The sequence below is a fragment of the Saccopteryx leptura genome, chromosome 11 (genome assembly GCF_036850995.1).
Source record: "Saccopteryx leptura isolate mSacLep1 chromosome 11, mSacLep1_pri_phased_curated, whole genome shotgun sequence".
In the NCBI taxonomy this organism is placed as follows: domain Eukaryota; kingdom Metazoa; phylum Chordata; class Mammalia; order Chiroptera; family Emballonuridae; genus Saccopteryx; species Saccopteryx leptura.
The window spans coordinates 36,261,918-36,279,974 of NC_089513.1; positions in this window are offsets into that span (position 1 = coordinate 36,261,918).

Consider the following 18,057-nt stretch of genomic DNA (forward strand, 5'->3'; position numbering starts at 1 on the left):
TTTAAAAAATAGCCCCCACCCTGGATGTTTTAAAAGCTTGATATAATTTATCGTTTTATTTTAAATGAAAGAATAAAATATAAGAAAATGGAATGGTCATTAACTTGATAAAAATGATGCCATACAACAATTTACTATTATGCTTAGTGTGCTATAATTTTAATTATTATGCTAAACACATTTTTATTAAAATCAAGAAAAAATTCCCCTTTAATATTACTTATTATTTTCTGGGGGTATAACCAAATATATATTGGAAGATATCTAAAATTATGACTATACACAGATCATAAATTTTTCCATATCAAAATTTAAAAATTAAAATTTTAATGTTTTATTTAATTAATTGCAAAATTTAAAATATTACAAATGCCATAAAAATTATTAAGGTGGCTGAGTACCTAATTAATAAACAATACTTAATAATCTACAGAATTATTAATTAGGGAATATAATGAAGAAAATATAATACAATAGTATATAGTAGCAACTATAAATGTAAACTACTTCATAATAAAGAAGAAACAAAATGTGTAGTACCTGCATGATGAAAACTTTTAAGCTTTCTTGAGAGACATAAAGAAGACATAAATAAAGAAGAAGATATAATTTGTTTGTTTGTTTTTTACAAAAAGATTCAATATGATAAGGAAACATCCAAAATTCTTTTTTCAGAACTTGACAAAATAATTTAATGTTCATATAGAATAAAAAATAATCAATAATAGAAATTAAAATTATAGTATATGAAAAATATAGTAATGAGTAGTCAAGCCTGCCAAGATTTAAACCTAATACTACTTTATCAAACATATTTTGGAACTGGAAAATAAATGAAAAGATCAGTGAGGATGTAAAAGAACAATACAGTGTACAGAGATGTGCTGTAAAATTGGGCACCTGAAAACTATATAATTTTGCTAACCGGTGTCATCCCGATAATGTTAATAAAAAAAAATCAATGAAACAGGTTAAGGATTCCAGAAATAGATTTAATGTATGGTTAAGAAAAGATCTCAAATACAGTCTGAAATACAGATGGGTTTTCAGATCACTGAGAAAAATGTCCGTAATTCAAAAGATGGTGTTGAGCAAGTGGCTAGACATTTAGAACAAAATTACTGTTATTATTACTATCATCATCATCATCATTCATCATCAACATTGTTATTTAAAGAACAATATAAACACTCCTTATTCCAGAAAAAAAATCCAGAAGCAGAAAAGATTTAAGTGTAAAAGAAGCTGGTCATAGGAGAAAGAACTGAGAAAAATTTAAATACCTTAATATTGGGAATGCCTACCTAAGTACAGAATCCATAGAATAAAGGATTGAATAATTTTAGAAGTAGAAGAATTAAAACATGCCCATAGTAAACAAGTATAAACAAAGGGAGGAAAAGGTGATAATCTTGTAAAAAGATATATTTTACGGGTGTAAACAATGAAAATTCAGTTTTAATAATATATAATGAGCCTTTGAAAATCTGTAAGAAGAAGTGGACAACCCAAAAGATAGATAGGCAAAAAACATAAAGAGAGCTTTCACTTAAAAGGACAAACATTGGTAAATAGGCAGAAAAAAAAGATGCCCAACCATAGTCAGAATTAGATGTATAAATAACAACCACAAGAACAAATAAAAATACAGTATTTCACAGATCAGACTCACATTTAATAACAAAAACATTAAATAACACCCAGTGCTGTGCAAGTAGGAATAGTAAATAGTAAATTGTTTCTTTGTCTGAAATTGGGAGTGAAAATTGGTACATTTTGGGAAGGCAATTTGATAATAGCTAACAAAAATTTTAATATACAAATACTTTGATGCAACAATTTCTTTTTTTGATTGATTTTAATTTATTGTATTTACGTAGATTCTAATGTCATCCCAAATGAATCCCCCTCTCCCATATTCTCCTCAACATCTCCCTTGTCCCCCTCCCAATAGCGTCCTCCCCCCTTCCTTTCAGGTTTATCTCATCCTATCATCCCCTTTCCCTCTGTCCTCTTTTCCTCTGGTCCCTTTGATCTCTCCTCTGTCTCAATTTTGTTCCTCAGTTCACATTGTTCATTGAATTCCTCAAATGAGTGAGGCCATATGATATTTTTCTTTTTCTGCCTGGCTTATTTCACTTAACAAAATAGTTTCCAGGTCCATCCATTGTTGTCGCAAAAGGTAAGATTTCCTTCTTTTTCATGGCCCCATAGTATTCCATTGTGAATATGTACCACTGCTTTTTAATCCACTCGTCCACTGATGGACACTTGGGCTGTTTCCAGATCTTCACTATTGTGAACAATGCTGCCATAAACATGAGGGTGCATTTTTCATTTTGAATCAGTGATATGGTGTTCTTGGGATATATTCCTAAAAGTGGGATAGCTGGGTCAAAAGACAGTTTCATTTTTAATTTTTTGAGGAATCTCCATACTGTTTTCCACAGTGGCTGCACCAGTCTGCATTCCCACCAGCAGTGCAGGAGGGTCCCCTTTTCTCCACATCCTTGCCAGCACTTATTCTGTGTTGTTTTGTTGATGAACGCTATTCTGACTGGTGTGAGGTGATATCTCATTGTGGTTTTAATTTTCATTTCCAAAATGATTAGTGATGTTGAGCATTTTTTCATATGCCTATTGGCCATCTGTATGTCCTCTTTGGAGAAGTGTCTAATCATTTATTTTGATGCAACAATTTCTATTCTCTCAATTTAAACCCAGATATATTGGATACAACTGATTAAAAGTACACATACAAGGAAGTTTTTTTTTGCATTATTGTTGTAATAGTGGAAAATGGTAATAACCCAAATATCTATCAGAGCAGAATTTGTTAAATAAACTAGGGTACATTTATATAATGGAATAAAAAAAGTGAGATAAATCCTTATATACCTATATGGAAAGTGGTACAAGTTACAGTAAATTTAAACACCAAGATGTAAAGCAGTGTGTACATGCTTTTGTATAAAAATATACATTTTGTGCACACACATTTTTATATATGCATTTACATTTATTTATTTTTATTTTTTTTATTATTATTTTTTACATTTTTTGAAATTATTTACAAAAAAATCTGTTAATTGGAATAAAGTTGTATGTTTAATTTTGTATTCTCTTCATTCATTTCTATATTTTATCATTAACAAGCCTTTATTATGTAACCAAAAGTGAAAATATTTTAAGATTTGTAGTTCACCTTTTAGAAATGAATTAATGTTAAGTGAACCGGTTGTACCAATGTAATTTAAATCGAAGGAAGAATGTTGAGATGAAAAGGTTCCAGAATAGTCCTGAAGATAAAAGAAAGATAGGAAGATCACAAACATTCTCCTGATTTATTTCTCAACTCTCTGGCTCTTATTATTTTGTTTCTTTGCAGGCATATTTTTCTCTAAGCACCTATTTGATACACTGTTTCCTTGTGGGCATGATCCTACATGTCCATCCCTCTTCCCTGTCTGTAGTCTCTAACTGGTCTCATGCAATAACAATCTGCAAGTTGATCTATTCAGCCCATGTTGCGATGGCTTTAGATTCAGACCAGGCCTTTTTTATTTTGAACTCTAGGCTTACACATTCAAATGCCTACTTGTCATCTTTTCTTCAAAGTTTCAAATACAGTTCAAATTCAACACGATGAAAATTCATGTTCTCCCTCTCAGAAAAGATTCTTTCCCTTTGACCAGGCACTAAGACTACTATATATCTAGTTGTATAAGACAGAAGCCCAAGCCTGACCAGGCGGTGGCACAGTGAATAGAGCATCAGATTGGGATGCAGAGGACCCAGGTTCAAAACCTCAAGGTTGCCGGCTTGAGAGCAGGCTCACCAGCTTGAGAGTGGGGTTGGTGGTTTGAGCGTGGGATCATAGACATGACCCCATGGTTGCTGACTTGAGCGCAAAGGTAGCTGGCTTGAAGCTTGAGGTACCTGGCTTAAGCCAAAGGTCGCTGGCTTGAGCAAGCGATCACTCATTCTGCTGGAGCCCCCCAGTCAAGGCACATATGAGAAAACAATCAATGAACAACTAAGGAGACTAAGAAGCCTCAACGAAGAATTGATGCTTCTCATTCCTCTCCCTTCTAGTCTGTCTGTCTCTCTCTGTTTCTGTCACACACACACACACACACATGCATGACAGAAGCCTGAGATATTATCAATACATTTTTCTTCTTGCACTTCCATTTCCAATTCGTTACCAGATTCTATTGATTTTACATCTAAAATATTTCTCTCAAATTCATTTCCTTTTCTCCCTCTGACTACTACTATCTTAGCAAAGTGATTATTGTGCCTCACCTGGATTGCTGCTAGAACTTCCTAACAGACATGCATCTCTTTCGGCCAGTCTCTAATTTATTTACTGCACTAGTGCTGGAAAAACTTTCCAAAAGCAAACCTAAGCATATCATTTCTTTAAGAAACTTTCAGAGGTTTTTAAGAAAAAGGGCAACAAAAGTCAGGGGCTTTGTATATCTTCTTCTTTGCAATTATCATAGTGGCAAGTTTATGTGTATTTTTGTTGTTATTCTTCTCTGTCCTTACCACTAAACTATTATGTCCATGAAAATAGAAACTATATTTTAAAAATCAAAATTGTATTCCTGAAATAGAGCTCATGATAGTGCTTAATAAAAAATTTTGAATAAATAAATAAATAAATAAATGAGAACAACATGGAGTTTCAAGAAGGAAAGGTGTGTGTTTCAAACTTTGTTGAGAGATTGAAGAGGAGAAAGCTCCAAATTTTGAAAATGGATAATGATTAGTGAATTTCAGAAATAACTAGAATAACATGAAAGTGGGTATTGACAAAAGTATCCAAAAAGATAGATGATGGAGTGTGTTCTAGAAAGGAGAAGAAATGAGGAATAGATCCCCTAAGTCACTAATTTTGAAGAAATGCAGGGGATAAGGCTCTAGAGGTCTTAATGCAAAGACATATAGTATGTTGTGGTCCTAACACATATGTATTAGAATTTAAATGTTAAAAGTGGAACAGTTCTTCAAGGCTTAGGGTATGGTGATAGGAAGTGTAGTTTAAGATAGTATAAATTGTACTCTAGGTATTATGTATAAGCTCCCTGAGAAGTTAAAATTTTCTTAAAGTTGGAAAGTATTTCTTCTTCCCTGCGCCTTTTTGGCATTGTTTGGGACCCAATATATGGCCAATAAATATTTTAAGTTAAATTGAATTAAAGACCCATTTCTAGAAATGCTTCCATCTTAGTTCTTATAGCATGTTTCTAGTTTCCATGTCTCACAGTTACCTCCATAGAAACTCTCTTTCATCACAACTTTTGAAATATAGTATTTGTTGCATTCACTTCCTCATCACTTGATCTCAAGCAGTGATTTTTAAAAATTTATTTATTTTTTATCATTGAGGATTTCGAGAATAAATTCATGGTAGCTATCAGTGAACAGTATATATCTTTTGGCAAAGAGTTACAACAAGAAACCTGGCTACAGGTTTTTTAAAATATGTTTCTGGTTCTTGGGAGGGTTTTTCAGCTCAAACAACTGCAAGCATCATCAAAATTTTATGATATAATCAACGAGGTGCTGTGAAATGCTGATGACTAACCTCTGGAACTGCACATCCAAGCAGTCAAGCTTGTACATCATGAGTCATAGAAGAGTGGACTTGGAGTCAGTGAGAAAAACACCCAGGTAAATCTGCATACATTCAGAGATATTGACTGAGAAGTAGGTATAAGAGAAACGCCCAATTCTATCAGGAATCTTGTGTCAATATTATATCATCAATTTTATTTCAGACTAATCATATCAAGGAGTAGAAACAGGAACTTAAAGAAGCTTTTACCATCAAAAATACTTACTTAGCCTGACCAGGCGGTGATGCAGTGGATAGAGCGTTGGACTGGGATGCAGAGGACCCAGGTTCGAGACCCTGAGGTCGCCAACTTGAGCGTGGGCTCATCTGGTTTGAGCAAAAGCCCGCCAGCTTGAACCCAAGGTCGCTGGCTCCAGCAAGGGGTTACTTGGTCTGCTGAAGGCCTGTGGTCAATGCACATATGAGAAAGCAATCAATGAACAACTAAGGTGTTGCAATGCCCAATGAAAAACTAATAATCGATGCTTCTCATCTCTCTCTGTTCCTGTCTGTCTGTCTCTGTCTATCCCTCTCTCTGACTCTCTCTCTGTCTCTGTAAAAAAAATAATAATAATAAAATAAAATAAAATAAATAAAAAAATACTTACATTTAAAACTATTAAATTTGATGGTAATAAATGCTTTGTGCAATAGAAAAGTAATGAAAAGCTATTTTTCAAAGTGTTTTTAAAATGTCTGTTTTTAGTGAAGTGGTTACTAGGGGGATTGGTTTGGGAGGGAGAGGGTGGAAGGAAGGGAGTAAAGAGGGACAAATATAAGGTGAAGGAAAATGATTTGACTTTGGGTGATGGTTATACAACATAATCAACAGTTCAAATGATATTGAAATGTTTACCTGTAACCTATATACTCTTATTGATCAATATCACCCTTTAAAATTTAATTTTCTAAATAAAATTTTTTAAAATATCTATTTTCAGGTCTTATTTACATTTATTAAAGCTACATTTTTAGTGTGGGACCCAGAAAGCTGTATTATTAGCAAGCGCCCATAGTGGATTGGATATAATAATGTTTGAGAACCTCTGACATAGAAGCTTAGTTAACAAGATTTTATTCCTAAATTGTCTTGGTGCCTATATCACAACTATTACAAATGAGTAGGGACCCACTGATCCTGGGAGTATTGTATTATTTATTTAAACTGTTATTGCCAGTTTCTGACATTTTCAGTAATGGTAAACAATCTGAGTATTTCCATTAGCTACTAGAAATTGCTTGGCATAGAGGGTAAGAAGCAAACTTTGAGTCAGACAGACAAATCAAATTCTGGATCTTCCACTGGATAGCCTTGGCTGAATCAATCACTATTCATGAGTTACAGTTTTCTTATTTGAAAAAAAATGGAGATAATGATTTTCTGTTTAATAGACAAGAGTTTATGGGAATTAAATGAGGGACATGAGAAGTCATGGTGACTTTGTGGATCCTCAAGTATTTCAATAGAGATAAGAGAAAGCCTGTAGAGAGAAGTATGAGCAAGAAAACCAGAGGCTTAATCAGGAGCCAGGTTGTAAATGGCCTCATAGCCATACAGAGTCACTTGAGCTGATGATAATAGTTTTCCAAATCCACAACACTTGTTGTCTCATGGCTTTTATTCTATTAGAGTTATGTAACTAGTTCCTCTGCTTTCTCTTTCAATAATCTCAGCTCCATTTAACTCAAGCCTAACTATCAAAGAATCCTGAAAATGATAGGGACATTACTTTGAGAAATCTTGAGAACATGGAAGGGAAACAGATTGTGCTAATGTCCTGGCCAGCAGGAAAGGTCTCATTGACTACTTGACTACTCTTCAGTGGAGGCTGCCAGAGAGTTACACTGACTGGTATTGAAGTATCAATATGTATTATTGATTGCACATTAAGCTAGGTTCTGAAGATATGAATGTGAGGTATGCATCCTATTAACTAACACGTTTTTTAATATGCAAGTAGAATAATTAAAATATTACATGAATTAAATGTTATAGACGTTACAGACTTTTGTAAGGAAAATGTGCACAACATTTTGTAGGAGAAGACACTAATCTGCTTTAAAGAGAGAGAAGAGTCTTCACCAAAAAGTGACCATTTGAGATGGATCTGAGTGGGATGTGGAGGATGTCTGTAGATGGAGAAGGAGGTAGGGAGGGGAAGTGCACCGTCGTGGAGGGAACAGACTGTGACAAAGTCACAGCGAGCCAAAGCCTGGAGAGTTGAAAGAGACAGGGCTTGGCAAGCGATTGTTCTTGGTGTAGCTGTGCTGTCACTGGCCCTTATTTCACTCCAAGAGGAGACACAGGTGAACTTCCTCTCCTTGCTCTAGAGTGGTTGCAAAGGGCCCCACAGGGATGATGTGCCATGTGGCTGTCATTTTCTTTTCCTGCCACTATTTCCTCATCAGGACACACCTTGCAGGTGTCCTTGCAGTCATCACTCACTTGCTCACATCAGCCCATATCAGGATTACTTTTTTTGTGAAGGCCAAGTGCTACTTTCTTGGTGTTTGTTCAACAGTTAGTTTATGTTACTCATCTGCAAAGTATCTTAGGATGTCCAGTAATAAGCTCCTTCTCCTCAGCACAAGCTGAGAATGAAACTCTTGATGGGACATGTTCATGTCCTTGTTATTTATACAACCCAAATCCAAAACAACTCTCTTAAATGCTGGGTATTCTTCTCCAAACAGTTTTTTTGTTTAACAGTTTATTATTGTTGCTTATCTGTTGTGTGTCTTATTTCCAGAGGATGATCTCAGCCTATGGGTATGTGTGTGTTTGTGCATATGTGTATGTTTGCTGTGTATGTCTTGTGTAAGCTCCTCACAATATACTAAATATTGTCCTTTTCTCATCATCTTTTGTCTAGCCTCAAGACTTTTGGGTTTGGGAAAAGTCCCATGGGACTAGACATCCCATGGTAAAAATCTCCACATGACTCTTCCCCTTATTCTAGAAATATGAGGACTGGGGAATTAAATGAAGCCTTACCCATAAACCTGGTTGGACCAGTGTTCCTCCATGCCAAGATTGTTTATAAAAAGCAGTTTGACTTTCAGCAGTTCCTTCCTCTTTTAAAAGAGAATTTCCCAGAGACCTTCTTTGCTGTGAGGCCGGTGCTGCAAATAAGGTCATACATATAGCATTGTCTGATTCGAGTGCCAGCAGGAAATTCTCCTGGTTCTTAAATAGTCCCTCCTCCATTGACACTTAAATCCCAACAAACATTCATTTGGTATAAATCCATCAATTAAAACAAAACAAAAGAAAGTTTCCATCAGTAAAATAACTTGAGAAAGTGATTGATAATAAATTTATAGAAACATGACAATGACTGAAATTCAATTATTTGTTCAATAAACATGGATGAAGTTCTTAGTATGTGTCAGGTGCTATGCTAGGTTTTAGAGATCTACAATATCCATAAGAAGGTTGTCCTTCAGAGAGTATGATGCTTTTGTAGAGAAAATAACAGTATTATTTTATATTTATATTTATATTATTTTTTCCCTAGGTTAGTGGAGCCCAATCTGTAAGCCAGGAACTTAGCAGGTTGAAATTTTTGCAAGGAGTTTGTCATTTCTTAGCTTTACCCATCATTGTCTGTAGGCTAAATAACTGATAGACTCAAACTTACCTATTCTCCATTTATTATTTAGAGTAAACAATGAGTAATACTTCCAAAAACATTCAAATATTCAAATGTTTATAAAATATTTATAAAAATTATCCTATTTTTAAAATGAAATAACATTAATAAGAATAAATTTAATTAATTTTAAGTTCGGTTATTGAGTATTTTTGACAGGTATTAATTAGCAGTATTACCATCCAGCGAAGAACTTTTCTATAAATGCAAACTATATAAATATTTAAAAGGGGAATCTCATACTTTAAAGATGTAAAACACCTGAAAACCATTTAAAATGTTCAAAAGAATAAACCTAAAATATTTATTTTAAAACAAATAATGAGAAATTTATTAATATTGTTTTTTTCATCCACAGAAAAACTTTAAAGAGTTTTTGAGAATTTAATATTATTCTGTCACTTATTCCACTAGTATTTATTAAGGGTTTAAAACTAGATGCTGTGGCTAGCATAGTATATTGCATAAAACTTGACAAATATTAAGAGAAACTATTTAACAAGATATATTAACAAATGAACTTATAGTTCTCATTAATTTTTACATAAAGTTGTTAATGTTTTGAATAAAATGTTATTGACCCTGATAAATAGGTTCTTCAAGTATAAATGCAAGAAAAAATGGGATGCACCTAAACTCTTTAATTACAAAAATCGGAAAGAAACTTAAATTTCCTACAATTTGCTACTTGACATAAAGCTTGAATTACCCTCTTAGATCATATGTGTGATGCAAAGTTGTTAAAAACTTTAAAATTTTACAGACTTCGACTTCAGAAATTAATAAATGTATTGAAATAATCCTTTAGAATACTGTTTTATGTTCACAATTAGTAACAGAATATAAGTACTGAAAATGAAAACCAAATATAAAATCAGAAATTCTGGTAGCGTGGTTTTCTGCCGTATGCATTTTACTGCAACAAAGGCAGCAGGGAAGAGATTTTTAAATGTAATGGAAGCCTTGGAAACTTTTTTGATTCCTAAATTAAAAGTATATTTTAAATGAAACATTTGGATTTTATTTTTGTACACGTTATTAAATTGATCACTCACTTGCTTTTGAAACATCTGTATTTTTAAGAATCACATGCATAGTTTATTTAATTGTCCTTGAATTTCAGAAAGTTGTAGAACTTAAGACTAAGTAAAGATTATCAAAACTTGCTGAAAGATAAGTGGATGCTTCTGTGATCCGGGTTATGTATAGAGCCGGCCAATACTTGATAGTCATGAACAAATGAGTAGTTGTGACAGTTTCAGTCATTTTCTTAACCCAACTGCCTATATACTTAGTTAAAATCCAGTTACTTCCTAACCAGTTGGTGGTGCAGTGATAGAGTGTCCGCTTGAGTGCGGGATCATAGACATGACCCCATGGTCGCTGGCTTGAAGCCCAAAGATTGCTGGCTTGAGCCCAAGGTTGCTGGCTTAAGCAAGGGGTCACTCACTCTGCTGGAGTTCCCTATCAAGGCACATATGAGAAAAACAACTAAGGTGCTTCAACGAAGAACTGATGCTTCTCATCTCTTTCCCTTCCTGTCTGTCTCTGTCTGTTTCTCTCTCTCATGCACTTGTGTGCACTCTAAAATAAAATAAAAAGAAACAACCCGTTACTTACGAGGGGCTAGTTGAGCACATCAAGATGGTATTTGCAGAATGTAGCCAGGTAATAACCTTCCTGAACTTTAAAAGTTGATAAATTCTGAAATTGATGCTAAAGTTTTCCAGACCCTCATCTGAAAGCAATATTGGACAAAGTGGTGATATATAGTCACCAAATGCTGTCATTTGGGATCAATATTTGTTTTTAATGGCAAACCCTCGATTTCAAAGTGATTTTGAAATTAAAGGCACTACCGAGCTCCCTCCTAGATTAACCATAGCCGTAGAGGGTACCGCTCACTCAGCTGTGGTGCCTGCACACGCTGAGTTAGAATCAAGCCTGTGAAACTCAGCATGTGCTTCACCCGTGTCCCCAGTCCTCTGCTATCTTGTTATCATCTTACCACCTGCCATAGTTGCTTTGTATCAATATTACTATTATTTTGCTAAATTAATAGGTCTAGCAAATGCATGTTCTCAGCAAGAACTTGTTAAACTTGTTTTTTTTTCTGAGTAGGTGTGACCAATTAATGTAACTTCACAACATGCTTGTTATTTCCCTGCGCCAGCTTAAATTACTCAATAGAACTTAGTTTTGAAGACAAAGCATTTTAAATACTTCAAAGACATAGATAGACGCATTAAGAAGATAAACTTTTTTTGAAACTGCTGTTTAAAAATTTGTGACAGTAAAAATGAGTTTTTCTTGGTCATTTTTAAGGAACCTTGTGGTTCATATTTTAAAAGCCTTCCTACCATTCCTTTTTAAGTCAGTCATACCTTGAGCAAGGTTGTCGTATGTCTGGGTCGCAGAATTCCTTTCCACAGAGTGGGAATGTTCTGGTTGATGATATGAGGCTCCTTCTACTTCAAACAGTTTGTGATTCTAGGGAACAAATATTTTTGTAGTAAGTACATTTTGCTATAAATTTAACAGAAAGGAATCTTGGAATTGTGTTAAGTAGAACTTCCTGGTTAGTTCTTATCATAATGTCTAATTTCTTGATGATGTTTTTGTGTGGTAAACTTTTCTCTCCTATCTATTGCAAATTATTACTTTTTGTACCCCAGTGCTTACATCCAGTATGTAGCCAATATATCCTTAGAAGAGTCAAATGTGAGACTTGGGAACAATCATGGGGATTACCTAGTGCTACCATGACACCAAAAACACAGGGCCTGAGATGACAAAAAGGACTTACCCAGCCTCAGGTCAGGGCTTCCGAGTCCCTTGGTGCTTTCTCCCACATTGGTTTAGTCTCTCAATGTGAGATTTTGTAAATGTAACCATTTTTTTTTATGACAGAAAAAATACTATTAGATATAAGATTGAAATTACTACAAACCTAACAGCGATTTAAAATCTTTTTCACCTCATGGTACACATAAACTAATTACTAAGACACTGCAGCACACCAAAAAATATATTTTTTGCCAGTCGGACAGAAAAAGAAGTAGGTATAATTTTGACTCATTCACACCAGATGGCTATCATCTTAGTTGTCATTTTTGTTATTTGACATTCTAAGGGAAAAAAAAATCAGTGTCCGTAAATAGTCAAGTATTGCACATTTTAAAAATTCTTGCGGCACACTGGGTGAACCTAACATGACAGTCAGGATGGTGGGTAAAGATAGTTCCCAGGTAGTTCTAGAAAGGACAAAAAGAGCTCTATTATCTTTATAATTACCAAAAGAATGGAAAGTCGGCCAGTAATTGAAATATAATACCAATCATTGAAATATAGGACCCAAGTGTTGTTACTGTTCTAAGTAAAAGAAGTTGGTCCTTATTCAGATTTATAATAATTAGGTTTTTCTTTTCTATTTTTTGCAAGAGAGAGAGAAAGGGACAGATAGGAAGGGAGAGAGATGAGAAGCATCAATTCTTTGTTGCGGCATCTCAGTTGTTCATTGATTGCTTTCTCAAATGTGCCTTGACGGGTGTAGGGGGCTCTCTAGCAGAGTGATTGACCCCTTGCTCAAGCCAGTGACCTTGGATTCAAGCCAGTGACCTTGGATTCAAGCCAGTGACCATGGTGTCATGTTTATGATCCCATGCTTAAGCCAGCAACCCCACGCTCAAGCTGGCAATTTTGGGGTTTTCAACCTGGGTCCTCAGCATCCCAGGCCGACGATGCTCTATCCACTGTGCCACTACCTGGTCAGGGTCTAATGGTTAGGATTTTAAGATTGCTCACATACTAGCACATAGTTATGGTTCTGTAGAGGTGGGTTTTTTAGTTATTATTCAATTGATAGTGATGGCAGCAACATACACATTGTCTCCTTTTCTTTAAAAGACTAATAGAATGATACACTAGTAAATTACTAATTATAGAATAGTTCACTATTAAATTACTGTGTATTCTATTCATTTCCATTTGTTCTGAGACATAGATATGTAATTTATTAAAAGTGTTTATATTTAAATAGAAATATTATACTAATTCTTAACATCAATTTATTGCATTTATATAGCCATTTCAAAATTGGAAAGATGTGTCTATCAAATATATTTATGGTGAATTGCATCTTAAAGAAATAAGATTATAAAGTAAGTGGATAAGACAAGAATTGCATTGATAATAACCTATGAAAGCCTTTAAATTACACATAAATAAAAATATACTTTCTTGTGACAATAATCCTGTGTAGTAATACATGTCTAATGTGAGGGGCAGGTCAGCAGTCTTGGAGTGTGTCAGCCTGGGTTCAAATCCAGGTTTACTCATTTCCTATCCATGTGACCCTGGGAAAGTTGGTCTACCTCTCTGTGCCTCGGTTTCCTTATTGGTAAAATACGGCTAATTCTAGCACCTACCTCATAGTATTAAGGGAATTACATGATTTAGTATTTGTGCTAGCACATAGAAGGTACTATTACCTATTGTTATTCTAACACAGAAATGGACTTAATATAAGAAAGAGTACACATATACAATGTACATTTCCAGACTTTCTTAAATGTGTGGATTAGTTAATATGAGTTAATTCTGTGCAGGCTAGAGTTAATATATTCTGTTCTTTCTTTTGATGTATTATATTAATTTATATTTTCTGCAGTATATATGTATATGCTTTGGGTCAGAGTTTAAAATATACTTCTTGTGATAGGTTATGGGGGAGACAAAAAAGGGACTGCCTTGGAGCCCCTGAATTCCTCCTCTGCTGTCTGTTGAAAGTTACTTGAGTGGTGCCTCAGCCCCCAACCCCGCCCCCATGAACAATGAGCAGTAAAACTGGCTCTAGGGATGGGGAGTGAAGATAATGGTATAAGTAGCTTGGGAGCACGGGCGATGCCTCCAGGTGTAGACTGGGTGAGAGAGGCGGTGGGTGGAGACATACGACAGGGTGGAGGAGGAGAAGCCCCAGACATGCTGCAACTGGTGCTCAGCCTCTGGGCTGGGTTGTTTGGGGGATGGAGAGACTCCTCTGAGATCAGGCATGTTGGTCCTTGAAGGGACAGGATGCAAGCTGAGAGAAGGGCAGGATCGTGTTTAAGTATGATGAACACGTGTATGGCATGAGATGTAGTTCTGAGAAGGCCAGCACTGTTAAAACCTAGTAGGGAAAAGAGGGTAGATACGGCAGGGGGTAAGGTGGTGAAAGAAGTGGCCAGGAAGAGATAAGAAAAGGATGGAGTCAGTTGAATAAGAATTGTGTCCGGCTAGACTCCTTATGACTCAAGACGTTGCGTTAGGCAGTGTTCTTAAGCCAATTAAGAGCTAAATCGAATGATGCTGCATCAAAGTGATGATGCTCTTCACAATTTATACCAGACACTGCTGCTGCATTAGTAAAGTCCAGAACTGGGTCTCTGCAGGTGAAGAGGTGCTTTTGCCTAATTGCAAATACACATAATGAGTTGAAGAAGCACAGGGATAATGGTGTGGTTTTCACTGTGCTCTGCTTAAGGATTTTTCTAAGGAGATAGTGAATCAACCAAGAAAGAAGCCAAAGGTTATAGTTACATAGTAAAACTGATAAACTGTGGAGGGGCACTGAAGGGCAGTCATGGGGAAAGGGGTCAATAAGAAGTTCTGGTTTTTTAAATTGTAATTAATCTTTTACCAAATGGAGCTCCCATCTGCTCATTCACACCCCTCTATGCAAAAAAGACCCCTTTTCTATCCTTAAGCATTTCTGAGATTTCTTGCAGGATTTCATCAGAGTGTTCATGAGCAGATCTGGTGATGCCATGGGCACCACTGCCCTTGCCCAGACGATGCCTCTTTTCCCACGGGGGAGAGTTGGATCCCATGTTGCAGTAGTCTGAAAAGAAAGTGAGTGTTGCCCTCTTCTAGTTAAGAGGGCTATCAAATTAATGATGTATTATAATATCTTTTAAAGGTGAAGACTTTTGTATAATGATATGAAATCTCCTAAACCTTAGGCATGGGTGGGCCAGGAAGAACTCAGAATGACACCCTCCATACTGTTCTCAAGTGGGCTTCACTCTCCTAGAACCGAGGCTTTGCTCCTGGACCAAACTATGCTTGTTTCTTTCTTATACAGGAAGTCTCTGCTTCCCCTCCACCCCTCCATACTGATTATAATGTAAGCTTTTGTAAATAACTTCACCTGGTTATCTAAAAATAGTTTCACAGGATATGAAAGGGAAATTATATATACTTTAAAGCTTCTAAATCTTTTTTATTCTAAAAGACATCGTTTAGCATTTGGTAACTGCAGTGAATAAATATATAATTACTTAAAGTATGTCCTCTGTTTCTGTGACTTCTCATAAAGGGCAAGAACTGCCAGCACCCAGAAAGCATAAATCAAAATGTAAGGAAGGCTCCTTTTCTCACGTTCAACTCTGTGCAGCTGGGTTCATTGTGTATGTGTGGGCTCATCAGAAAATGAGGTGTGCATGAGGGATTGGTGACCTATGTAGGAGAGAATGTCACCTGAGAAGAAAGGGAAACAAGTGTGGTCCAGGAAACAAAACATTGGTTGTCAGGGGAGAAGAAACAATCATGAATATAACATGTTGTCAATCATATCAATTTTCTCTTGACCTCAATGCATGCCTGATTCCAGTGGAACAGGAGGTGTCTCTGTAACACTGAAATGGTATTTTGACTAAAACCTAAAAACACTGATCAGTGGCAACACTGATACATGGTTCCCAGTTGGGGGATGAGGGAGGTCTAATAAACTTTCCTCTCAGAACCCATCGTAGCTTCTACATTTTGAGGACTGCAGGAAGAGAGAGAGGTATATGGCAGAAGATGATGAGTCACACAATCGCTGTAGACCATTGGAGCAAATATCACCAGAGGAGGTCAGAGCGGAGAGGAAGGAAATAGTAGAGGTCATGGCACGTTCAAGTTGGCATGGTCTTGATTATGCTTGAGAAATCCTTAAGATTCTGGTTGTTTCAGATATAGTGTGGGTGCAGGACAGAGTTTGTGGGGATAGGAGGTCTTATCATAACAGCTGGAAAACAAGAACCAACAAAATAAGTGCACCAAACTTTCAAATGCAGGCATGCTCAAGCCATTTATCCTATTAGGCCAGTCATTTAAAGATGTAAATTAGTTGAATGGGATTCAAATGGATTCTGTAGGTCAATAAATATCACACATACATCTGCTATAATAAAGAGTATGTAGGATGGCTGAGAAAGAGTTCTCTTTATGCAAAACCCATAGGGTCCTTACGTAACAGAGTTAGTGATGGAAGCTGCACCAAATCCCTTTCTGTGTTGTCCAGCTGTCCCAACCTGAGCAAAATGAATAGAAAGTGACAACTGTGGATTTTAATCATTAGTATAGTAACCAGTGAGCTGCCTGCACAGGTCCCATAAGCATGTTTACATAAGATTTCATTTCTGTAAACTAGTGGAAAAAGGAAGATTATTTACTAGCTAGAAGAGTATAGTTGTTTTTTTTTTTCATTTTGTAACAAATTTAATGAGGTGATATTGGTTAATAAAATTATATAGGTTTCAAGTCTACCATTCTATAATACATCGTTGCATAGTGCATTGTGTGTTTACTATCCAAAGTCAACTACCCTTCCATCATCATACATTGGACCCCCTTACTGGCCCCCACACCCCTAACCTCTAGTAACCACCATACTGTTGTCTGTGTCTATGAGTTTTTGTTTGTTTTTCCTGTTTGTTCATTTGTTGCTTTTAGTTTTATAACTTACAAGTGAGTGAAATCATATAAAAAAATATAATTTTTCACTTGGTATCTAAAGTCTTCAGATTTTGACTAAAATCTTCCTTCTGCCCTCATCACTTTCAGCATATACTCTACTACTGAATGACTTATCTTTTCTCCAAATGCTAAAGGTGTTCACTCCTTTGTGACAGCTCATGTGCTTTCACCTTCTTAGAATGTCCTTCCCCCGTCCCCATTTTCTTTCTCGGCCTGACAAATTCTTCCTTATTCTCTAAAATGCATCTCAGATGGCTCCTACTCATTGTAGCCTTTCCTAACTCCCTAAGAAGCACTAGTATTCTAATACTCATTTTTATTATAATACTTAAAGTATTGTTATGTAGTTGCCGGTTAATCTGTCTGCTTCCATACTAGACTGTTAACTCATAAGAACAAGTTTTATATTTTATGCATATATATTTCCCAGCAAAGGAACAAGTGAGGGCTCATGAATATTCAATACTGATTGACCTATAGAAATGAGGAATATAATTCAAAGATATGGATCTTCCAAATCCTAAATTCTTTTATTGTTTTTGTGTTTTTAAAAAATTAATTGGAGAGAGAGAGGAAGGCAGAGAGAGAGAGAGAGAGAGAGAGAGGAAGGCAGAGAGAGAGAGAGAGAGAACACAGATTCACTCCAGTACATGCCTTGACCAGGGATCCAACCAATAACCTCTGCACTTCACGACAATGCTCTAACCAACAGAACATCCTGCCAGAGCTGTTGTTTTTATAACTTTCATTTTGAAACTGAGATGATTAGACAGGGAAATCTGATTAGGCATTTTAAAACTTTCAAGTGGAGATGATTTATTGATTTGTTTGTTTGTTTGTTTAAAAAAGAAGGAGCATTCTTCTTTGTTTTGTAATTCTAAATCCTTGAGGAACAAACCAGTGAAGATAGAGTTTTGGTCAAATGCTAAATGAAAATTACATATCCTGTTCTAAAATTACATAATTATCACTTTAGAAAGTGAGACATGACTGTTTTCA